Source organism: Sorex araneus, chromosome 11 (assembly GCF_027595985.1).
Source record: "Sorex araneus isolate mSorAra2 chromosome 11, mSorAra2.pri, whole genome shotgun sequence".
Lineage (NCBI taxonomy): Eukaryota > Metazoa > Chordata > Mammalia > Eulipotyphla > Soricidae > Sorex > Sorex araneus.
The window spans coordinates 30,747,544-30,771,899 of NC_073312.1; the positions used below are offsets into that span (position 1 = coordinate 30,747,544).

At 48.1% G+C, this 24,356-nt stretch overlaps 1 protein-coding gene across 50 annotated transcripts in view; it reads left to right on the top strand.

Annotated features, from left to right (window-relative positions):
• Window positions 1-3,435: 3,435 nt before the first annotated feature.
• Window positions 3,436-24,356, top strand: part of SORBS1 (sorbin and SH3 domain containing 1) — a 242,969-nt gene continuing 222,048 nt past the window's right edge. For all 50 annotated transcript variants that reach the window (XM_055119308.1, XM_055119309.1, XM_055119317.1 and 47 more), the window contains exon 1: window positions 3,436-3,549. The gene's annotated coding sequence lies outside the window, so the exon portion shown is untranslated. The remainder of the gene's footprint in view (window positions 3,550-24,356) is intronic.

The window sequence follows — 24,356 nt, forward strand, 5'->3', positions numbered from 1 at the left end:
TGACACTATTATATCTGGTAATTTTGTGGATTATCACCCACACTTACTGGGAATTTCTCGTTCATAGGGAATAATTGCAACCCCCGATCCCCATCATGAATGGGGTTCAACGGGTTACCCGCGCCTGCGGGCGTAAGGTAGGCACATGCTGAACCAGTCAGTGTAGCGCGTGTGCACCCCCGGACATCTAAGGGCATCACAGACCTGTTATTGCTCAATCTTGGGTGGCTGAACGCCACTTGTCCCTCTAAGAAGTTGGGGGACGCCAGCCTCTCGGGAGTCTCATAACTAGTTAGCATGCCAGAGTCTCGTTCGTTATTGGAATTAACCAGAAAAATCGCTCCACCAACTAAGAACGGCCACGAACCACCACCCACGGAATCGAGAAAGAGCTATCAATCTGATAATCCTGTCTATGTCCGGGCCGGGTGAGGTTCCCTGTGTTGATATGCCAAAAATAGTAACAAGTCTCACAATGGAGATGTTACTAGTGCCCACTCAAGCAAATCAATGAGCAATGGGATGACAGTGACAGTGAATTTTGTGGGTTGCTTTCATCTTACAATGTCCTTAAACCATGATTCTGAACACCCATTGGGTGAGACCTTGAGATGAATCTTGAAAAGAATAGGATTTTTTTTTCCTGTGTTTTCTTTTCTCTTTGTTATTCTAGGAGTTTTGTATTTCTCTCATAAACTCTACTGATAATGTCAGTCTTTACAGTGAGAAATGCATGAGTTACACATTTTGGAGCAGATAAGTTCAATACTGAAGGATAACTTGAAAGACCTAGGCCTTAATTTTGATTCCTCATGAAAACTTTTCTTATAGAGATGCCTATAAATCATATCTCCATGGGGAGAGCCTATTTTTCATTTAAAAATCATTTTATTAATTTTTTTAAAATTTTATTGAATCACCATGTGGAGGGTTACATAGTTCTCAGGATTATGTCAGTTATACAATACTCAAACACGCTTCCCTTCACCAGTGCCCATATTCCATCACCAACCACCCCAGTATACCTCCCGCCCCCTCCCGGCCCCCCCGTCCCCGCCCTTGTAAGTGATAAGTTTCACTTTGTTTACGCTTTATCTTGGTTACATTCCATGTTTCAACACATAACTCACTATTGTTGCTAGGGTTTCCCCCCAAAAAAGAAAAAGACAGTCCTACTGTCAAGGAAGCATTTGATAGCTCTCCATTGCTGAGAATGTAGAGATATTGAGTCCCGCTGTTTGTTACATAAGTTTTCTATTTTTTCCCCCCCTCGTCCCGCGCCTGTTTAGTAATCACCACACTGCCTGACAAAGGGAAAAAAAAATGAAAAAGATGATTATTTCCCGTCATCATCCGGCGTGGGGCTCTGGCTTAGTTGATAGTCTGGTAGAATGTCTGCAAGCAGTTTCTGGAACCAAAAGTAATACGCTGGTATCGGCCTGATTTTATTAATTTTTCATCAAATATTTTGATAGTGCTGAAGGACAAAAATCAGAAAAATATAGGTGAGTAGAAAATAACTACTCATTATTCCATAAATAATAATGGACCTGCAGTATAAAACTAGTTTTCAACCTACTTTTATATTCAATAATATATGAACACCTTTGAGTGTTAAGTATCACCCTATCTTTTTATTTTCCATGGCAGTATGGATATATTCTGTTATATAGTTTTACTATTCTTTTTTGTGAGATTTTCTGGGTAGGCAACCTATTTAGTTTCTCTGTTTCTGATTTTCTTCCATACATAAGCTTAAGATATTACAATGGTTATCTCCTGAAGTTGTGTGGCATTAGTAAGTTAATAGATGTACAGCTGTTAGCACAAATTCAGTATTTTCTCAATAATTATTACTCATTTTATTGCTCTATAGGCTCAGGAGGACTGTCTGGCACGAACTATGGAGAGCAGTGGATGAAGCTTGAAACCCCTTTCGGCATTCTTTGCGAAGCAGCAAAATGAGGTGCAACAGGGGAAGACCCATAGAGGAGTGCGGATTTTTCAAGACAGAATAGTTTTTGAGTGTTTCCCCCCATCCCCCTTCTTAGTTATAATGAAAGCTCCTGGGGCTAGGAGTCTCCTAATTGTTCTTTCTCTTTTTTTCCCTTATACAGCAGAAGAGAGCAGGTGTTTTATAGCAAAGACATGTCACTGTTCCCTGACATCTAAGAACCTAAGCAGATGTACAGCCCATCAGTTTGTGCAGTCATCAAGGCTTGTCTTTACCTCCGCACACACATTGTTGACAGGGTGTGCTGCTGAGGCTGTGCTAGTCTTGCTAAGGGCAGCTGACAAAATCAGTTGTGTTCCATGCAGGGGAGGAATGCTGTCCCTTCAGGGATGTCCTAGAGGTATGTATGGAGATCTAGGACTGGAGGCAGCAAGTTTCAGGCAGCTACTTGCTTGCTCCCCGCCCCCCTCCTGACTTGGACCAATTAATTGCTCCCCCTCCATCCTATAATACTGACAGCATCCTAGGAGGCCAGAGTAGTTGTTCAGTCATTAGCACTGAACCCAATTATCTACCTGAGACTCTCTCTAATATGGAAAAATTATGAGGGAAGAGCCATGCTTACAACCACTGGAAAACCAGTTAGACCACAGCTCGATTTGCCCACTTGCAAAATTGGGTACGGTAACTATGTCTCTCCTACTGGGTTGTGAGGATCAAATGAGAAAACATTTAAGGAAGTGTTAAACACACAGGCTGAAATAGAGTATAAGGACTCCAATCAACATTTCTGTAGTGGATGACCCTGCACTGATCTAAAGAATTTAGTTAAGTTAACTGTTATCATCACACAGCCTACAAAATAGGTACTATTTGCATGTCATTTCACAGGCGAACAAATTGGGGCAGAGCAGTTCAATAATCTGTGCTCTCAAAATAGCTTGATTGTAAAATTTTATTCCCAAGGATTTTTTTTTTTTGGTCTTTGTTTTGGTCACAACTGGTAGTGCTCAGGGGTATCTCCTGGTTTCACATCCAGAAATTACTCCTGGCGGTGCGCAGGGGACCATATGGAATGCCAAGGATTGAACCCGGGCCGGCCGCGTGCAAGGCAAACGCCCTCTCCGCCCTACGATCACTCCGGCCCATACTCCCAGGGTTCTCGCACAGCTCCTCCGGGTCGATCTCTCGAGGACAGCCAATCCGCGGGGCTCCAGGACAGAAAGGGTTACCGGACCCGCGCGCGCGCGCGTATTCTCAGCGGGGAGATGCGCGGGCCCGCGCTCCTCGGCTCACAATGACGCGGGGCGGGGCGGCGGACGCTCTCCACGCCTCTCATTGGCACAGACGCCCCTTCCTGTCACTGCCGAGGCCCCGGCCCCGCCCCCCGGGCCCCGCCCGCCGATCGGGCGCCGCCGGAGTGGGCGGTCCCAGCCGCATGCTAATGAGGGGGGCGGTCGCCGCAGCCCATTGGCCGGTGGCGGAGTGTCGGTGAAGTCAGCAGCGAGTCCCAGAAAAACAGAGCGGGGCCAACTGCAGCGTGTAGTGCGAGTGGGGCCGGACGCGCGCAGCCCGCCCGCCCGGCGACCCGCAAGGTAAGCCCGATCCCGCCGCTCGCCCGTCCGCCGCCGCGGCCCCGGGGGGCGTGCGCCGACCCGGCCCCCGCGGGCGGCGCCTTTGTTCGGCTCTCGGAGGAGGCGCGTTTAAAGGGCCAGCTGTTGGAAGGACTTGAGGGTGGGTGGGTGGGTGGGACCCCCGTCCTCTGAGCATCTCCCGGAGTAATCAGGGAGGAAATCGTGCCTCCCCCCCCATCCCCTTCCATCAAAGCAACCTTTCTTGTCTGCTTGGTGGATCCCCGATTCTTGCAAGGAAAGTTGCCCAGGGTGCGGGGGTTCTGGAGCATTTGTGTGTGTACGTGAGTGTGAGGGGTGGTGGTGGCGGGGTGCGGGTGGGGGCTCCGTGCGATCATGGCCTCTGCCGGGAAAGAACGTCAGCCTGCTCCAGGCTGGCTGCAATATAGGTGCAGGAGACAGCCTCGCCCGGGCGGTGGGTTTTTGCTGTAAAGTGAAACTACCGAGGAGGGGCTCCTCTGCAGCAGCCGGAGGAAGGAGGAGGGCGCGAGTGGCAGGATGCAGGCGTCTCAGGTGTACGCGCCCATCAGCATCCCCCCTGGAGGAGCGGGCGGCCGGAGGGGCTGGAAGGTCGACCGGTCTGGCCTAAGGACCCGCCTCCAAAGAGAGGGTCCGCGTGTGTCCCCGCCGTCCCCGGGAACCTCGGGTCTGCCCATTCTCCCAGGCGCCTCCTTCGTCCCCCGGAGCGACTGGCAAGCATCTTGCTAGGCAGCCACCTATGAACAGAGAGCAACTCCTCTCTCGCAATTCCGTGGGCATCCCAGGCCCCCAGCTGGCAGCTTGACGGCGTCGCTTGGCGTCCCTTCCTTGAGAAGCGGCAGCGCCATTCAAGAGAGAGGGGGATAGAGGCAATTCTGTGCCTTTCATGGTGGAGGGGGGTGGGCGATGTGCTGTGCATCCCCGGTGCATCCCCTGTTACGCGATGGCTTTGAAATTCATCGGTGCATGCTTTCTTCAGGAAGACAGAATTTATTAGGCTATTACATTGCTACATAAAAGCAGAAAGGATTATGCTGAGCCGGGCTCTTTTTTTTTTTTTTTTTTTAAATCTAGACCCTGGGTTTTTCCCCAGCATGTTCTGGCTGGGCTTTTGGATTTTTATTTTAAATTGAGCGCTGGGGTGACCCTCTTGTCACAGGGTTGACCTGATAACATGGCCCGAACTGATTTCACCATCAATAGGAGGGACATTCATTTAGAGACATCATGGAACCTGTTTGGCACGCCGGGCCTCTGACACCGCCCCTCCCCCACGGAGCGTCCTTTCCTCTCCTAAGTGAAGGCCAGGCCAGGCCAGGCGGGCCTGTATCCAGCCCCCACCCCCCACCCCCCCACCCAGTGTTCCGTGTTTGAGTTCACTGTTGAGATTCACTGTTGTGTTTGCTTTGGCTTGGAAAGGTGGTTTAGTGGCGATTGAAGAAAAGGGGGGGTGAATTAAAAGTGAGGTGGACAGCAGGTGGGGACAGCAGCTACAATGACAGAAATACATGCTGGGGCCTTCTGACCAGCGTCCCCTATATAGGTGAGGTGAGGGCTGTGCAGAGAGTGGGGGTGGGAGGGTGAGGTGGTGAGGAGGACGCTGCCACCAATGTCCTGCCCCACCCTCTCAATGCTGCTTTATTTAGAGCCTTGCCAGCCAAGCCCGGGCACCTTAGGCTCCTGGACCAGAGAGAGGACTGGTCCCTGGCTACTTTTGCCCTGGACATTGTTTAGAGTGGATGGCTAGAAAAGGGTTAATTTTTCAGGGGCTGTAGAGAGTGTATTTTGTAGCTGGGGGCCCTGGCCTGAGCTAGTTGTGGTGACCAATTCACAAGGATTTGGTATGTGACAAGCAGTGCTTTCTGCAGGCAGAAGAGATGACAGTACATTGCCATCTCCTCAGACACCCATTTCTTCTTGGCCCTTCCCCTCCTCTTACCTTTTTCTTTCATTCTAATTGGAGAGATCAGAAGGGATCAGGGGTCTTGAGGGGTGAGGTAGGAGTTGTGGGGAAGGACCAGAAGATGCTTCTCATTGACCCAACAAAGAACTGTTCAGTTATTCCCGCTTCAAAATAGAGTTCAATACAGATAGTAGAGTCTGGCATTTTCTTTGCAGGGAATGAATGAATGGGCAGGGTTCTAGGATGGGGAGAAAAGCCTTTATGCGTTAGTAGCCAGTTGATCATCCAAACTTAGCTCTGGGCTCTGCCCTGGACATGCTAGACTCGCTGTAAAGGACACTCGCTGGTGATTTTGGTGTTCATCTGTGACAAATGAAATAGATGGTTTTCATAAAAAAATAAAAGAGTAGAGAAAGGATTTCTGGGCCTGAGGAAAGCTTTGATTCTGGCCACCAGTCTGCTTGGGGCTCTGCCTCCTCTCTGGATTTGCGTCCTTGTTGGCAAATGGCAGGGTCCGGGAGCAGACCTCTTCTTGAGTTCCTGAGAGCATTGCTGTTTGTAGGGTCACAAGTACAGTTTGTGATGGCATTCTTAGATTCTTGGTCATTTGTTAAGATGATGGCACACTTACAGTATTGGTCAATGGCATGAAAAAAAACTTTTCAGGACTCCAGCTGCTGCTGGATTCAGATTCACCTTTCCCCTGCTGAGTGAAATTCATGAGGTTTTTCTTTTTTTTTTTTGCTTTTTGGGTCACACCCAGCGATGCTCAGGGGTTAAGTCCTGCCTCTGCACTCAGGAATTACTCCTGGCAGTGCTCAGGGGACCATATGGGATGTCGTCGGGGAGCGAACCCAGGTCGGCCGCATTCAAGGCAAATGCCCTACCCGTTGTGATATCACTCTAGCCCCTCACGAGGTTTTATTGTCTGCAAAGGATGGAGAGTGGCCCGGAGTGAGGCATGGGACGTCAGGAACGGGTGGTTGGCGGGAGAGATGATGACAGGGATTGGTTTCTAGGATTTATTTTCTCTTTTTAAGTGCGTGTAGATCGCTGCTTTTATTTATGGTTATACAGGTGGATATTTGAGTGCTGGAGTTGGAAGTAACCTCTGTGATTGCCAGATTCAACCTCCTTCACTGAGGAATTTGAGTGGTTGGAGGTTTGGCAGTTTGTCCAAGGTCACATAGTCACACAGCTAGCAATGCAGAGCTGGGGCAGAAACCCAGGTGGACAGATTCTGGCTCCTGTGTTCTGGACCCATCTCTTAAGCCCCCTCTTCCTCAGAGAGAAATGATTCCAAGAAGGGGCGGAGGAAAGAAAGGAGGAATAGTGGTTGAAAGAAGGGAGAGGTAGGAGGAATGGACCAGGTAGCAGGCTGGGGACAGAGAGGTCAGAAGGGGACAGGAAATACTGATAGTTGGCTTGGAGGGGAGAGGGATGGGGTTGAGGGGAGGCTCCAGCAGCTGGCAAGTAAGTAAGCAGCAACTTGGTTTAGACAAAGCTGGGGAGTGTGGTGGGGGCTTAGCGAGAGTTCAGGTTGGTGAGTCTAGGCTGGATGGGGACTCTCTTGAATTCTCCTTGGAATTTCCCTCGTTATCCCGCTGTCAGTTGCAGTGTGAACTGGAGGCTGTTGGGTTGCACAGATATCGGGCATGTAGCTCTTCACTCTGTGACCCTGTGTCAGGTCAGGTGTGGCCAGGGCGCTGCTGGAGAATGCTGAGGTAGGACCCAGTGCTCCATTTTTTTTTTTAAACTGAAAAAAACAAAAACCAAAAAACAAAGTCTTTTCTTTTTTTCCTTTTTTAATATTTTTTAACTCAAGCAGTCTTTTTCCCTTTAACTTTCGTGGGTGCATTGTCCTCTTTGAGCTCATGTTGCTGGCCCTCCCCTTTCAGAGGCGACACTTGGAGATGACTGATTTACTGACTCCACCTCATTGGAGGCACCTCTGACCTGAGCTAAGCCTCAGACCATTTCAATGAGCAATTAAAGAGCTGTGAACTGTGGTTAACCAGATCAGCAACCATTCAAAGGCAAGGTAAAAGGTGATAATGCTTTGAAATCTATAGCCCACGCCAACAACCAGTCATGTATTGTGTGTTGCTTACTTTAACTCTTCATGCTCATGGAGTATCTCTGTGGATTTATTCTTCCTGCTTTGTGTGACTGGCTCAGCATGTGTGTCTGTTGCTGTGTCCTAATGTTTTCCCATCCTACTTTCTCCACACCTCTCTCTACCATTTTTCCTTTCTTTCCCACAGCTTCTACTCTCCTCATGCTGTATGTTTCTCCTAGCCCGTCTCCCCTATCTTTTTTTCTTTACTGCCAATTTCTTTGTTGTACATTTTAATATTGTTTCTGAGTGAGTCATTAAAATTTCATCCTCTCTATTCTTAATTTGAAGTCAGTTGAGTTCACTGTTTCTGAATGTATTTGTGTTTTACACACAAAACCGACCCAACCCTATTAAATTGTTTTTCACTTTGGTGTGGCCTTTCGCTGAGGTTACCCGCCTCCTGCCTCCCTTCTCTTCTGCGGTCAGTTACGACTATAGAAACAAACAAAATATCCCCAACTTGCTATCATGTGTTTATTATTGTTTTCATAACAACAATAACAATAACAATAACAGAAAACCACAATAAACCAGCTATAGCAATAGAAAAAATTTCCACGCTTATATTATCGCCACAAGGGACACCTTCACCCTAGAGATTCGCCCTATTTCTTGACTTCCTTCCACTGAAAGAGTGTTTGCAATTCTTTCTGTAACTAAATTCTGTAACTTTAAGGGGTCGAGGTGCTGATGGCAAAACTGGAGTTCTTGTTGGTGATGCTGGTAATACTTAGAGTGGGCGAGGTGGGCAGGCTTGTGGCCAAGAGAACACATCTTGGAAGAATTCAGTGTGTTGGTTTTCTTTCATTCCCGGGGCAGAGCCGACTCAGTGACTCGAAGCAGGACCCAGCTGCCTCTCCCCTTTCTGATCAGTGCTGGTGGGGACCTGGTGGGGATCTGGTGCCAGAAGGAAGGCAGGAAGCCATCTAGAGGCTGCTGATAGGACAGATGTATTCTGCAGTGTTTGATCTTTAAGCTTTTCTTCTGATGGATTAATTACAGACAACATGGATTGCTCAGGGGTCAGTGGGTAGCTTGCCTAAAGAGGACCTCTCCAACAAGCAGTTTCCTGGAAGTGTCCAGTTGTATGGGGAAGAGTCCCGTGGGATTTGCATTCTGTGAGGTGCCTGTGATGGTTCTAGTAGAAAAGTACTTAAGGGGACCAGAGAGATAATACAGCAGTTAGGGCATTTACCTTGTCTGTGGCCAACTGGGGTTTGATCCCCATCCCCGGCATCCCATATGGTCCCTGAGCACTGCCAGGAGTAATCCCTGAGAGCAGAGCCAGGAGTAACTCCTGAGCATTTCTGGGCATAGAACTGTATAGCACTGTAGTCCCATTGTTCATCAATTTGCTCGAGTGGGCACCAGTAACGTCTCCATTGTGAGACTTGTTGTTATTGCTTTTGGCATATCAAATATGCCATGGGTAGCTTGCCAGGCTCTGCCCTGCAGGCTGGATATTCTTGGTAGCTTGCCGGGCTCTCCAAGAGGGGCGGAGGAATCGAACCTGGGTTGGCCATGTGCAAGGGAAACGCCCGCTGTGCTGTCACTTCATTGCTGGGTATGGCCCAAAAATTAAAAGAAAAGTATGCAAAATGTTTCATGGTTAAGTGCAGCTCATGGCCAGGAAATGTTGTTTATCTTGTGCCCTCTGTTGTCCATGCCCATCCCAAATCCTCACATCACGTGCCATACCCCGGCTTCAGAAGCCTGTGACCTTTCCTGCTGCCTGCCAGAGCATCTATTTCTCAGAAGTACAGAATTCTGCCATGTCCTAAGGAGAGGTTCCACACCAGGACTTGATCCCTTGCCAGAGGCCTTTTTCCACTAGTGTCTGCCCTTCTCCTGTTGCCATTGCTACTTCCTTCTCTCGCTTGTGAGCTGTGGCAAGAGAGAATCTGCTTCCTCTCTCTTTCAACTAAATTCTAGTTTGTACCCAAGTCATGTATGTGGCTTTAAAAGCCAATGCTCTGAGACTCCTTAGAAGATTCTGTTCCAGGTCCTCACTTGTCAGTCATTGGATGTGATTTACTATTTCTGCAGCAATAGTGAGTGCCAGAGTTATAGTATAAAGCACTGCACATCCATGCTTTAGTCCTAGAGGTGAGAAGGCAAAGGGTCTCACTGGGCTAGTGACAGTGTATTCACAGGCCTGCGTTGCTTTCTGAAATGAATCTCTTTCCTGAAAAGTCATCTACACCAAGGTAGTTTAAACTTTTTCTTCTCATGGCCCATTTTTATGGGAGGATTTTTGTTTGTTTGGGGGCCACACCCAGTGATGCTCACAGCCAGGAGGCACAGCACCCAGGAATCACTCATGGCAGAGTTTGGGAGACCATATGGAGTGCAGAGGATTCAACGCTGGTTGACTGCATGCAAGGCAAGTGCCCTGCCTCCTATACTATCTCTCTGGCATAGGAGGAATTTTAAGGGACCCTGGGCATAGAGATAGAGAAAGCAGGTAAACAGATCAAACACTTACTAAACTTACATCATAAATTTATTTTAAAATAAGTTGAAAAGCTTTCCATGACTCTCCACACCCAGTTGCGTGACTCTCCATGGGGTATCATCCACACTAAGAAGCAAGGCTCTAGACTAAATGGCGCCTGCATTCCTTGGCTCATGGTCCCCTTCTTTCTTCAAAGCTAGCAATGGCCACTTGAATCTTCTGAGCTTTTGAAACAGTCCATCTTCTTTTGACTCCCTTCTTTCTTTCAGTTCCAATCTTAAGAACTCTTATGATTACTGTGGGCTCCCCTAGAAAATCCAGAATATTAATTTCTATGCAGTTATTAAACAACATTAAGTCCCCATAGAACCTTAGTTTTTCCTTGTAATAAAACACACTTATAGTTTCAGGGATTAGGATATGGGCATCTTTGTGAACTTATTTTCTCTCTCTGTTTATGACAGTCACTTTTGACTCTTTTAGGTATTTCTATTGTAAATTACCAGCTTTTCCAATGCCATTTTTTCTTCTTGCTTTTTGGGTCACACCCGGCGATGCCCAGGGGTTACTCCTGGCTTTGCACTCAGAAATCACTCCTGGCGGTGCTCAGGGGGCCATACGGGATGCTGGGAATCGAACCCCAGTCAGCTGCATGCAAGGCAAACGCCCTACCCACTATGATATCACTCCAGCCCCTCCAATGCCATTTTTTATGGTTCATGCAGATATTCTTTCTTTCTGTCTTCCTATAGATTAATGAAGCCCTATGCTTTTTCCCTATCACCCTGCCTGCATCTTCCCTCCCCTCCCTTACCCTCTCCCCATCCCCTTCCCTTCCCTTTTTTCTACTTTCCTCCTTTCTTTCTACTGTAAATACTGCTCAAGTTTCATGGGTGTAATAAATTCTCCCTCTCTCTCTCTCCCCCCCCTTTCTCTCTTCCTCTCTCTTTCTCTCTTACACACACACACACACACACACACACACAAACACACACACACATGCGCACATGCACACCCATACCCCCCTACCCCCCACACACTTGGGCCTCCCAGTTAGTGCTCAGGGTGCCCAGGGATCACTTCAGTGATACTTGACTCAAAGGACTGGGTAACTAATGGCTTGATGCTAGGGTCAGGGATGAGTTATTGTTGGGGCCCTGCAGTATAAGGGTCCTCCAGGCCATACCTGGGGGTAGCCAGGAAACCATGTGGTGCAGGGATTGATTCTAAACCCCCCACATGCAGAGCACTTGCTCTTGCACATTGAGCCATTTCCCTCCCACTCCCCTTGATGGCTCTATTGAATTTTAGTGTTTTTCTTTTTAAATTTCCTTTCCTTACCTTAATTTTCTTCTTTTTCTCCCCCCAGCCCCAACAGTCCCCTTTTCTTGCTTGTTTTCTTGGATGTATTTTCCATTGGAGTGATCCTTCCATGTAGCTTTTCCTTGTCTGTCCATGTACAGAAAGCCTCAGCCTTGAGTTTGGTCCTGGCACCACCCCACATGCTCCTCCCAGCAGCACTACCTTTGGGCATCCCCGGTGCCTCAACCAAGCATGTGATTTCCCCTTCCCAGTGACCAAGAATTAGAACAACAGCTAAAGTGTGCCCCACCTGGCGAGCACTGTAACTAAGTTGTGAGCACCATTGCCACGTGTGACTCCTGACTCGCACAGCAATGAGAATATCTGTGGCCACATGTGCAAGCCTCTCAGCCAAGAATACAAGCCCTGCCACTAGTGTGTGCTCTCAGAGCAACAAAAACAACAACAACAAAAGGAAGAGGGATAAATAAATTTTATTTTATTTTATTTTATTTATTTATTTTTTGCTTTTTGGGTCACACCCAGCGATGCTCAGGGGTTACTCCTGGCTTTGTACTCAGGAACCACTCCTGGCGGTGCTCGGGGGACCATATGGGATGCTGGGGATCGAACCCACATTGGCCACGTGCAAGGCAAACGCCCTACCCGCTGTGCTATCGCTCCGGCCCAGGGATAAAGAAATTTTAAAAAAGAATAGACACAGATGCTGCCTCAGAGCTGTGCTACAGAAAGAGACTCGTTCACTTGATTGTCGAGTGAGCCAAAAGAGAGCACCCCTCTTTTCCTATTGGGCACATGTAGATGTCAGTGCTTAAAATTAATATTTGAAGGAGTGTTGGGTTTGCGTGGTTGTTTTGTATCCTGGGATGGGAGAGTGGGGAAAGGGGCTGGCCACTCTGGCATGTTGACTTTATTTCACTTCTGTCTTCTAAAAGTTGCTTCCCGGTCTCCCTCCTTCAGCTGTATCCCTCTCTCAGTCTAGAGCATGGCTGGTATCATTTGCCTAAACAGTAAATCTCCACCTTCTGCTATTTGAGGGAGGGACATTCACGGACTAGACCAGTTTTAGGGTGGACCGTGGGGTCAGAGGATGCTCCTTGCATCAGCTTTCAGCAGTGTTTCTTCTTAACCCCTCCAGTTTTCCCCCACATTGTGCACGTACCTCTGACTCCTGAGCCTTCTCCTGTTTCTGTGGTGTAAGATGCCACTTGCTTAGTGGTTTCCACCCTTGCTTGCACTTAGCGGATGAAGGAGAAACCTCAGCCAGCTACTGCAGGACCGTCAGCTCCCCTCGAACTTCAAGTTCTGTGGACAATTTTCTTCTGCTGTTGTCTCCCTCACATTGAAAAATGGATTGACTCCACATTGCCTTTCAGTGAGGTTCTGCCTGAGAGGAGAGACAGTGTTCAATGCTCAAATTTTGACTTGGTTTGTCTCTTTATCCAGTTCCTTCCTGATTTCCAGTATATTCCCAGGGTAACTTTATTAAATGATTGAACATGTGTTTTTGAGATGGGGTGCATATGGTTAGTCATCAGAATTCAAGAGTGTTCCAGAGACACAGTCTCATGAAAGTAAGCCCATTGTTTATTCTGAGATAGAGAGAATAACAGGCAGTGGAGGCTGCCGCTCTGCCCAGGCAGCATAGGCTAAGAAGCAGGGTGAGGGTGAGACAGAGCTCTGGGCTGCTATGCTGAGGAGCAACGGGACCCAGGTGTTAGATCCAGTCCCATCACCAACTGCCTAGGTCACCTTGAAAAGTCATCTAGGTCTGGGTTTCTCCAGCCTTAAAATGAGCTGGGAGTCAAGGTCTGATTGAACTCATTCAACCAAGTACTGCTATGTGCTATGCACAGTTCTGGGACCCTTCTGGGTCTCTTTTTTTTTTTTTTTTTTTTTTGCTTTTTGGGTCACACCCGGCTATGCACAGGGGTCATTCCTGGCTCTGCACTCAGGAATTACCCCTGGCCGTTATCAGGGGACCATATGGGATGCTGGGATTTGAACCCGGGTCGGCCGCGTGCAAGGCAAACGCCCTACCCGCTGTGCTATCTCTCCAGCCCCCTTCTGGGTCTCTTTTAAGGCTGTCACTCAGTACATATGTCTGTTGTGGCATCTGTCACATAAAATGGATTGTGTATGGTTTCTGTGACTCTCCTGATCTTAGAAAGTAGGCTGGAGATTTGCCTTCTTACTCTTTCTAGACTTTGGGCTTCTGGTGAGGGCCACATTGTTGTCACTGCTGTATCACCCCTCTGTGCTTGCCATAGAACTTGGCACAACAGGAGATTTATCATACTTGTTAGATATCATCAAGAAAATATGAAGATAGGAGGTGTTATGCTGCAATCCCCAGACCTTGCTTGGAAAACAAGACATAACATACTGGGACTTGGATGCATTCTGTCTGAGTGATTTATGGGGTTAGGGATTTGGACTAGGTTGATGGAGTCACTGGAGATAAAGATTCTGGATTCCAGCCTCAGTCTAGCACTCCAAACACACCACAGTCTTATCTTTGTTTAATCATATATTACACTTAAGATGGGTTGGAGCGATAGCACAGCAGGTAGGGTTCTTCCTCCACCCCTCTAGGAGAGCCCGGCAAGCTACCGAGAGTATTTAGCCCGCAAGGCAGAGCCTGGCAAGCTACCTGTGGTGTATTCGATATGCCAAAAACAGTAACAAGTCTCTCACAATGGAGATGTTACTGGTACCCCCCGCTCGAACTAATCGATGAGCAACGGAATGACAGTGACAGTGACAATGACACTTAAGATGGGATTCAGCTTAGCCAAAAAAAGTGAATAAAGGATAGACTTCTGCATTTATAGCATTAAACTTACATTTTCAAATGTTTGAGGGCTCCCCCCTAACCCCCATAACTTACTTTGATTTCCATAAATTTGTGAACTAAGTGTGCCAAAACTAGTAAGAAGAAATTTCAGGGGAACGGACTCAGCTCCAGAGGAGAAATTTTCTTCATGAGAGCCCTTCTCCAACACAGTATAGAGCCCTTCTCCATGCTCCCTGTTGGGCTCAGGTTAGAGATCACTGGCCTAGGAACCTGCAGAGTCAGTGCCTGCCTGGGACATGAAGCTGTTTGGAAGCCTTTAAAAATCCTTTGCTTTGGATTTGCTCAACAGATAGTGAATAGCAGCAGTAGACCACGGTCTGTGCTGGTCCTGGGGATATAGTGGTGACCAAAGGGATACGATGCTCACTGTTCTAGTATTTTTTTATAGGTAAGGACTGTATATCCCATTATGACAGACACTAGCCACACATGGCTACTTCAGTTAATGAAAACTGAAATGCAGTAAAGAATTCAGTTTCTCAGTCATACCTGCCAGATTTCAAGTGCTCATTCACTGTGTATGGCTCTTGGCTGCCATGCGGACAACACAGGTATAGAAGATTTCCTCCCACCTTTTCAGACGTCCTCTTGGGCTGCCTGCACTGGACTACAGAGTTGAGATTCTGTTTCTGGAGCAGGCATCTGTGATTAGCCTTGTTTCACTGTGGAAGCAATGAGGCACAGAAAAACCATTTGTTTAAGGTCATGTGGCTGGCTGGGCCTAAGATGAGGCAGATCTTTTTTCTTGGAGGTTGGCTCTTGTCTGGAACTGAGGTGGGGGAGTGGTCTGAGAGTATGGTCTCTGCTGTCTGCTCCTAGCCAGGGTTACCATCCTGGTGCTGCTGTTTCCCAGGGCAAATGACCGCTCTGTTCCTCAGTTGCCTCAGCAATAAAATAGAGAAAGGAATTAGTGCATGACTAATAGTGGTGTGTGTGTGTGTGTGTGTGTGTGTGTGTGTGTGTGTGAGAGAGAGAGAGAGAGAGAGAGAGAGAGAGAGAGAGAGAGAGAGAGAGAGAGAGAGAGATTGAGACTGCAGTAATGTAAATCTTTGCAACTATACTGACTCAAAGCAATTACTCTATAAGGCTGGTGGCTCTGTTGAGAATGAGAAGGGGGCAGAAGTTGAACTAGAGAAGGGTGCTGGAGATTGAACTAGGAACAGCTACATGCAAGGCAAGGGCCTTAATTCTTGTACTGTCTCTTTAGCTTTGTGATGGAAACCGTTTTTTTTTGGCATCCCCTACCACTGCTTGTTCTTGCTAGCAGGTCCATCTCCTATAGCCTGGTACCCTAGAGACGCCCTATTTTGCTGATGAGGAGAAAAATGCTGTGATGCTGGCTTCAGAAATGGAACAGTGACTCCTTTGCTGGGTGAATCACCACCTGCTTGTGGCACCTTAGGAAGTCTCAAAGGGCTGATGCATACTTTGCATGCAGGAGGCCTGGGTTTGATCTGCATGGGCCCTTGAGCACAGAGCTGGGAGTAGCCCTTGAGTATACCACCAAGGAGGCCACCAAAAACTTTTTAAAAAAGTGCTTTACGATAATTCACAAAAGTAGAGAGAGAGTATGGGGAATATTGTCTGCCATGGAGGCAGGGGGAGGGTGGGAAAGGGGGCATTTACTGGGGATATTGGTGGTGGGGAGTGTGTACAGGTGGAGGGATGGATGTTTGATCACTGTGTTCTTGTAACCAAAACATGAAAGCTTGTAACTATCTCACAGTGATTCAATAATTTTTTTTAAATGTGCCTTAATAATCATAGTCCTGGGACCTGAGAGAAAGTACAGAGGGTAAGGTGCTTGCCTTGCACTCGGCTGACCTGGGTTTGATCCCCAGCATCCTTTATGGTCTCCTGAGCACTGCCAGGAATAATTCCAGAGTACAGAGTGAAGAATAAATCCTGAACACAGTTGGGTGTGGGTAAAAAACAAGCAAAGAAACAAAATCATAGTCCTGTTTATTCACTAAAGAAATATTGGTGGACTTGTGGACACTGTCCCTGCCTTCCCACATTTTATTTTCTTGCTAACACTGAGAGAACTGGCTGCTTTGAGTAGTTTGTTTCAGGTTCCGAAGTAGGAGGGTTTTAGTATACAGAATGTGCGGGAATAGTGAGGTATCTACCTTGTCTTACCCAAGTGGGCACTCAGGACAAGGAGGGAGAGACCTGTGATGGGCTCTGGGAGAGGTATCTAGTAATGGTGGGTCCTGGGATGAGACTGTTCCCGACAACCTGGTTTCTCAGCATGACATGGAAATACATGTTCTGCCTGAGAATCAATGGTCTGGAGTAATGAGCACTTGGATGTTCATCTGTCATGGACACTGCCCATCGTTTTCCTGACTTTCCATCATGATGGGTGAGGTTCTAGCTCACAGCAGCTGTAACAGGAATGGGTGCTTACCAGATCCTGGCATTGCTCTTCTGCCTGTCAATGCAAAAAACTCATTACTCATTTATAGGATGCTTTATGCATCGATTACTAACACCAGCCTGTAGGCCGACCTTTGAGCTTGGTCTCCCAGTATGCAGTGTCCTTGGCACATACTTTGTGAACTACAAACAGTTTCTCTTGTTGCCTGGAATTGGTGTGGAACCTGGTGGCAGTGTCCTGGTTTGACACAGAAAGAGAGAATCTAGGTTCTGCAGATTCAGAATTCAGAGATTTCTGCAGGTTCCTGTTCTTAGAGTTTGTGTTTAGTTGGGCAGATCCAGTTTTGCGTGACGGTTTCTGGCCAGGACAAAATGATAGAGGTTATAGTTGGGTACAGAAAGCCAGTGGGGTGGGAATGGAAGTATGAACATTTCTGTGTTACATTGTTATTGGGGATTATTTACAAGGTGCTATAATATACATGTGAATGATTCTTCAGTGTTTGAATGCCCTTTTATAGACAGTACATGCAGGTGGGTAGAGGCAAGAGACAGTGCAGTCTTTGAAGGTGGGATGAGATAGGACATGGGTAGACGTGGGACCTAGGAGAGCTGCAGCCTGTCCCACGATCCTGGACAGTGGACTTTAGGCCCTTCAGGACAAGTGGATTTGTCCTGCTTTAAGCAGGACAAAATGGATAAAGCTCAAAAGAAAACAAAATCCCAACAGGGGGGCAGGAAATAGAGCGGCTGAGGAAAGCTAATGCTCAGGAGAGGGCCCAGGGCCTAAGCAAGGTTTGGTGGTTGCTGAAAGCCAAATTGTTCTGCCCATGAGCTTGGGCCAAGGACGGCTTCGTGTCTGCAGTGGGGCCTCCCTGTTGGACATGGTGTCTGAGTGAGCCAGTCTGGCAGGTGTGAGTGGGTGAGCCCCATGGTAGGCAGGCCTGGGTACTGATAAAAGACGTGACTCCTTGCGAGAACAGCTCTTAGAGGAGGTGGCCTTGCAGTCTGCTGACCTGCAATACAATGTGCGGTCTTGTTTTTTTACCTTTAATTATTAAAATTATGAGTTCTTTTAAATATTTCCCTGAAGCATCATTATAACTGATTTTCCCTTTCTGGGTCAAAGGAACACGGATGGAAACCAGTTGGAGACTGGTTCTGGATTCATCAAGATCCGTCCATCCATCAAAGAATATAGAACTTGGCAAGCAGATGCCCTCAAGGGCCAGTGCATATGTCCATGGATTGGCACATAGACTGGCACTTACTTTGTGGAAATCCCCAATTCAAGGGGTTTTAGGGTGTTCCTTTCCAAGGCAGACCAGGAAGAAAGAGTGCTGCCATAAGGTGCAAAACATTGAAAACTCTCTTTAAACAATTGAATTACTCAGGAGCCTTTGATTGGTAAAGCTTGGGGCACCATGCCAGCTTTCCAGGGTGTCTTTCTGGGGCTCTTCCTCCCTCTGAAGGGTGGGATCTGCCCTTGCAGATGCAGACAGTCTGTCTGCTCTGTTTGACTCAGAGCTTGGGCAGTAGCAGGGCTGCATGACCTGCTACACCCCCCCATCCCCATCCATTTATTTTTGTGCAGAGACTCTAACCCAGGGTCTTATGCATGCAAAGCTTACACTCCTACTGTGCTTCATCCCTGGCCTGAGTGATGCCTTTAGAGATTTGAAGTTAGGGATGGTCTTAAGTAGAGAGGAGCAAAGGAGAAGAGGACTTCCCTCTTTTGGTCGCTGGCTGATGTCATTATAGGCCATTAGTGACTCCTTGTAGGCTTCTCTGTTGGCCAAGGGTGGGTGTGGTGGTGCTGGTGTTTGCCCTTGCAGTTTCCTTAGCCCAGGGAGTACTGCTACTCATTCCCTGTTCACTGGAGCAGCACTTTGGGGTAGCCTTGTCTGACACCCCTTTCCACGGCTTTCAGGATTTGGTGTCTGTGTGGAACATTCTTTATGGCATCTGCCTCAGCGGTTTTGTTACATGCCTTTGGAAAATCATTGTTTTCCCATCATCTCTAGGAGCCATGAGTACTGGCCAGGGTGGTTTTCTTTTTCTTTCTTTCTTTCTCTCTCTCTCTCTCTCTTTCTTTCTTTCTTTCTTTCTTTCTTTCTTTCTTTCTTTCTTTCTTTCTTTCTTTCTTTCTTTCTTTCTTTCTTTCTTTCTTTCTTTCTTTCTTTCTTTCTTTCTTTCTTTCTTTCTTTCTTTCTCTCACACCCACTGATGCACAGAGGTTATTTGTGGCTCATGCACTCAGGAATTACTCCTGGCAGTGCTCAGGGGGCCATATGGGATGCTGGGAATTGAGCCCGGTCAGCCGCGTGCAAGGCAAATGCCCTACCCGCTGTGCAATAGTTCCAGTCCCCCAGGGCTGTTTTCTTGTCACATTCTATCTCAGGGTGGCATGTGTCTGCCCGAAGCATGGACTTACTCTCTGTGCCATAAGTGAATTCATTCATTTATTCAGTTTTGGCTTCTCCACCCGGCTTCTGTCTTACAAAGAGAACGGAACACTCCTGCTGACCTGTTGTTTCTCATCCCAAGCAGGAGATGAGCTTTCAAGATAGCCATGGAGAGGCAGGAAGAAAACATTATCAGGGACAGTTTTGTTTATTCTTTAGCTCAAATGAAAGGATGATGTAGCTCTCCTATTTTTACTAGTGCAAGGTTTATAATTAACCTATAAATAAATATGCTTAAAGCAATTTTACCACAGAAAGTTGGGATCAAAAAGTTTGGTGACCTCTGGAGATCTGAAAGGCTTTTTATGCCAAAGACTTAGCTAGAGCAGTTGCAAGGTGTGGTGGGGATCAAATGGGAAGGGGACTGCAGGGGGACCAAAGAAGAGGCCAGAGAGACCAGCATGTTAGAAGGCCGGGCATGAGAAAGGTTAGCGCCTTGAGAGAGAAAGGCTTCGAGAAGGAGGAGGACCTGCATGCTCCCATTTACCCCCCAGTTTTGGATGGGATAGAGAATTGGGGATAGAAAGATGGATGAGACCAGGCCTCTGCTTGCAGGATGGACATAGTCTAGTGGGGAAGAATTGGGCAGAAGTGCTCAAGGAGAGAGGTGGCACAGTGTGTACCTGGAATGCAGAAGAAGATGGGAATTTAGAAGGATGCCCTGGTTTTGCTTTCAGAATCTACCATGCCCCAGTCATACAGCTCCCTGCTTTCACTGCAGAAAGGGTAATAGCCATTAGATTGCTTTTAAAGTCTACCAGAGGGTTAGGCATTGCCATGAAGTTCTTCTACTCTTTCCCAGGGAGAGTTTTACCTTAATGTCAGTGAAGGTCCATTGAGAATTCTATTTTTTGGTTTAAAAAACTCCCATATGAACAATAAAATACCATCCAGTGTAGATAAGTGTGTATTTGTTTTATTTGCTTACCTGTGGCATCATCCACAGGCCTTTCTTTTTCCTTTTTTTGTTTTTAAGTCCCAGGGCTTGAAGTAATTATGTAATTAGAATCCACATCAAGCGTGGCTAGATAAGGCGTAATTAAAGAGGAAAGCCTAATTTTGGAAGAATGATAAGAGGTCATTTGACTCAGTCTGGGCCCAAGTCCAATCTTGGAAGAACAGTAGAGGTCATTTGGATGGACGAGGCTTGAGGCCACCCAGGAGCCTGGACTGGCCTGAGAGTTGGGGTAGATTCTGTTTCAGTTCACTGTGAAAGCCATTCATTGAACATCTTCTTGATAAGGGGTACTGTGGGGAAGATCCAACCATGAGCAAGGAAATGACCTGGATCTCCAGGAGGTCATGGGGGGACCTGAGAACAGCCTGTGAGGGTGGGGGTGGGGGTCCCAGGTAAAACAACACAGAGTCCTCAACGGGAGAAAATGGGGGAAGGGTTCCAAAGCAGGTGGCATTTAAGATGGGTGAGGAGGTTTCTTGAGCAAGGACAAGAACTTTCAGGCATATTAGAGGTGCTAGGTAGTATTTGGAATAAATGCCAGGCTGAGGTTGGAGGTAGGAGGAACAGGGCCAAGTCCTTGGGTGGCCATTTGTGGCTTGGTGAGTAGGTAGCGTTCAGACCAGCACAGTGACTCCAGGCCAGGCCTTCAGCGGGCAGGGCTGATGCTCAGGAGTCAGAGATTGCCCTGGCTGGAGGGCATCTTCGACAGGGCTGAGCAGGACCAATAGATGGGATGGGGGAAGGGAACCTGCCAAAGGAAGGAGTGCAATGGGCAGAGATAACTCAGCAGGAGGGGAAGGGGGGCATAGTGGAGCAGGATGCAAGCAGGTGGGCTCGAGTGGGTGAACCTGATTCCCAGGAGGGGGGCAGCATGCTAGCAGGGCAGGGGAAGAACTCTGGCTCATGGCTGGCCATAAGAGAGACATGAGTCAGATGGCAAGAGGAATGTGACTCCGAGGGGGTGGAATGGACCGAAGGGGAGTCTAGCCTGTCCCTCTCATCCTGGGGTGACAGGAGCAAAGCTGTGTGTCTTGGTGGGAGTGGCTCTCTGCAGTCCTCATCCATGTTAGGGTTCCTTGTGTTGGTGCTAAGAGGATGCGAGAAGTAGACCCAGGAAAGATGTGGGGCCAATTGCAAACTTGCCAACCTAGAACAGTGGTGATGACCGAGTCGGGAGGCGACCAGCCACTGAGAAAAAGGGGGAGGAAGAGGCTTGGTAGGTCGAGAGTCCCGAGGCCCTCTTCTCACCTCAGCCCTGTCAGGGAACTAGCTCTAGAACTTGGGCCAACCCCTACATCTCCTGAGTTCCAGGTTTTGGTCTTGTCTCTCTTCCTGAGGGTTCAAGTTCATGGACCATCCTGGCACGGTGGAGTCCTTCTGGTCCTTGGGTGAGGGCAGGGGAAGGAAGGGTCACGGCTGGAGAGTTGTGAGGCAGCTCTGTGTGGGAGTGAGAGAAGCCAGTCTTCTGTCGTGGGCAGTGGGGTGGGCGCTGTGCTCTGGGGTTGGAGGGCAGAGCTATCCTGACTTTCCCGTCTGGGCTCAAGGGTGGTTTTGTGCCTCCTGAGCACACTGGGCTTGTGAGCACTAAACCTATGCAGATGTTGAGGGTGGATGTCGGAGTTATCTTGGGGTGGGGCAGGGGAGGACTCATCTCCCCAGAGTTGCAGAAAGGAAGTTCTTAGGGCAGGGAACTTGCTGTCACTGAACCCTTTCCCCCCCAGCTCTGACCCTGGCTCCCTTCATCAATCTTTGGGAAATTGATGACCTTGGACCTTTAGAAACACTGCGCCCAGAAGGCTTCTTGGCAGACAGGGAACTGGACAGGGCTTTCTGGAAAGAAGAGAAGGGCTTCACCCAGGAGAGTGATGTGGAGTTGTATTACAAACTTTAAATAGCACCTGAAAAGAAGGCGTGCCCAGACCTCCTTACGCATACACCGGTGCTGTACCAGAAGCTTTTCCAGTCACAGTCTCACAGTCTGTCCCCTCATTTCTGCTGCTTTGAGGGTCCCACTGTCCTGAGGTGGCAACAGGATTAGAGGAACTAGTTTGCCCGGCCTCTGTGGGCGGGGGGGGGGGGGTAGGGGCGGGAAGGGTTTCATTTTACCGTGGGCCTCCCACTCCAGTAGCTGTAAACATCCATTTATTTGTTTGTTTGTTTTTGCACCGGCCACAGCTGGCAGTGCTCAGGGGTAACTCCTGTCTCTGCATGAGGGAATTACTCTGGGCAGGCTCAGTAAACCATATGGGATTCCAGAGATCCCTTCCCCACTGTGTTCTCTCTCTGACCCAGCTGGCTCTCCAGGGAACAGGACGGCCAGGGGATGTTTGTCTCTGTGGTCCTAGTCCTCATTAAGGACCAGCTGTAAGGTGTGTCCAGCTACCACCCGTGCCACCACATTGCAGGGCAAACAGCAGCTTTTGTGATGATGGGGGTATAGAAAGCACCCTGGTCCAAAACCCTCATCTTTCAGATCAGGAAGTGGAGAGTCTGAGAGCAGAAGGGATATGCCAATGCCAGGGATAGAACAGGGAGGAGAATGAGAAGAGGATGGAGACTTTGAGATTTTTATAGCTCTTTCAAGGGCTCCCTGTGGAAAAGTTTGTTTTTTAGACAACAATGCAGTCCTTTGTCTGGAAAGTTAGTCTGGGGAAGCTTAGATCTGAAAGGTCATGTGTGTGTGTGTGTGTGTGTGTGTGTGTGTGTGTGTGTGTACACGTGCACACTCATGCATGTGCTTTTCCCTTCACTTTAACCTTAGATGCCTTTGAACCAGCAGGAAAGATTCCTTAAGGTCAAAGGGTAAAACCAGAGGGATTCAACAGGTGGGAAGGGCATAGGAAGGAGGGGGAAGATCAGAGGCCACCAAAATAGAAAACTAAACTGTAGGCTTCGTTAAAAGGAATTTTCTGGGCCAGCAGATAATCACTAATATTTATTGGATGTACCCCATGCCAGGCTGGAGCGATAGCACAGTGGGTAGGGTGTTTGCCTTGCACGCAGCTGACCTGGGTTCGATTCCTCTGTCCCTCCGAGAGTATCCTGCCCGCACAGCAGAGCCTGGCAAGCTACCTGTGGTATATTCGATATGCCAAAAACAGTAACAACAAGTCTCACAATGGAGACGTTACTGGTACCTGCTTGAGCAAATCGATGAGCAATGGGATGACAGTGATACAGTGGTACAGTGATACCCCATGCCAGGAAATTTTCACTTATCATTTTATGTTGTTGCTCTGGCCTTCCTATGTGGTCAAATGCTCCCCCCACCCCCCATTTCCATTTTATAGTTGAAGGATTTGGGCTCAAGGATGCTAATTGACGCACCTAAAGTCTTTGTAAGACATGGAACTGGGACTCCACCACAGGTGCAGCTGATCTAGCATCACCTGACCCAACATGTTATCTTTAACCCTTTAGCAGTCTCATAGGACAATTTCTTCCCAGTTCCTAAACATAAAGGAATGAACAGAATGAATTTAGAGAGACCATCATTCTCAGAAGCAAAGTTACCCCTTTTGGTTGTCTGGAGATCGTCTTTGATTGTCACAGTTTCAGGGATGCTAGTGGTATCAGAGTACAGAGTACAGACAGGGCAGCCCCAAAGAAGCGTCCTGAGCCAAACGTCCTGAGTGTCAAGCTTTAGGGACCTGATGGCCATTTGGAAACCCTATACGAAGAACTTAAATTGGCCCTTAGGTTGCAGAAACTTCATGGGTATCTCGAATATGTTTGCAGTTTGGGCTTCACACTGACCAAGCCCTGCGAGGCTAGTGTAGTGGTAGTGGTGTATGGAAGCCTGGAAGAGAAATTCCAGCCAGGAGTGACAGGCTTGGTGGTCCAGGTGAGTGAGGTGATGTGGGTGGGTTCAGTTAAGAGTGCCGAACGTGGATTTCCCCCCTCCCCCCTCTCTCTGTGTCACTAAGTATTCAGGTTCAGTAAATTGTCTTTCTTATCTAGAAAATGCCTTTACTAAATTATGGCCACAACATGGAAAAGCCTAAGAAAAAAGTCTCTGTTCCAGGTGCAGGCAGATGCGACCATGCAGCTTGCCAGTTGCCCTGTTGCTTTCACTGTGAATCTAATATTAGTCTGCCGTGTGCTGCTTGGGGCCGAGTGGAGACAGGGCTGAAGTCCCGGGAATAGGAACCTTGGACTTGATTTGAGTTTATTGGAGTGTCTCTGGAATAACTTTGTCTGAGCTTTGGTGATAGCAGAGTCTGTCTGATAGAGCAGAGCCTTCTCCTGAGAGACAGCAGCAGCGCTGTGTAGGAGGGCGCGGTTACTTGACGCCCCTTTGCTCCAGGCCAGGCAGGGCAAAGTTGTCCATGTC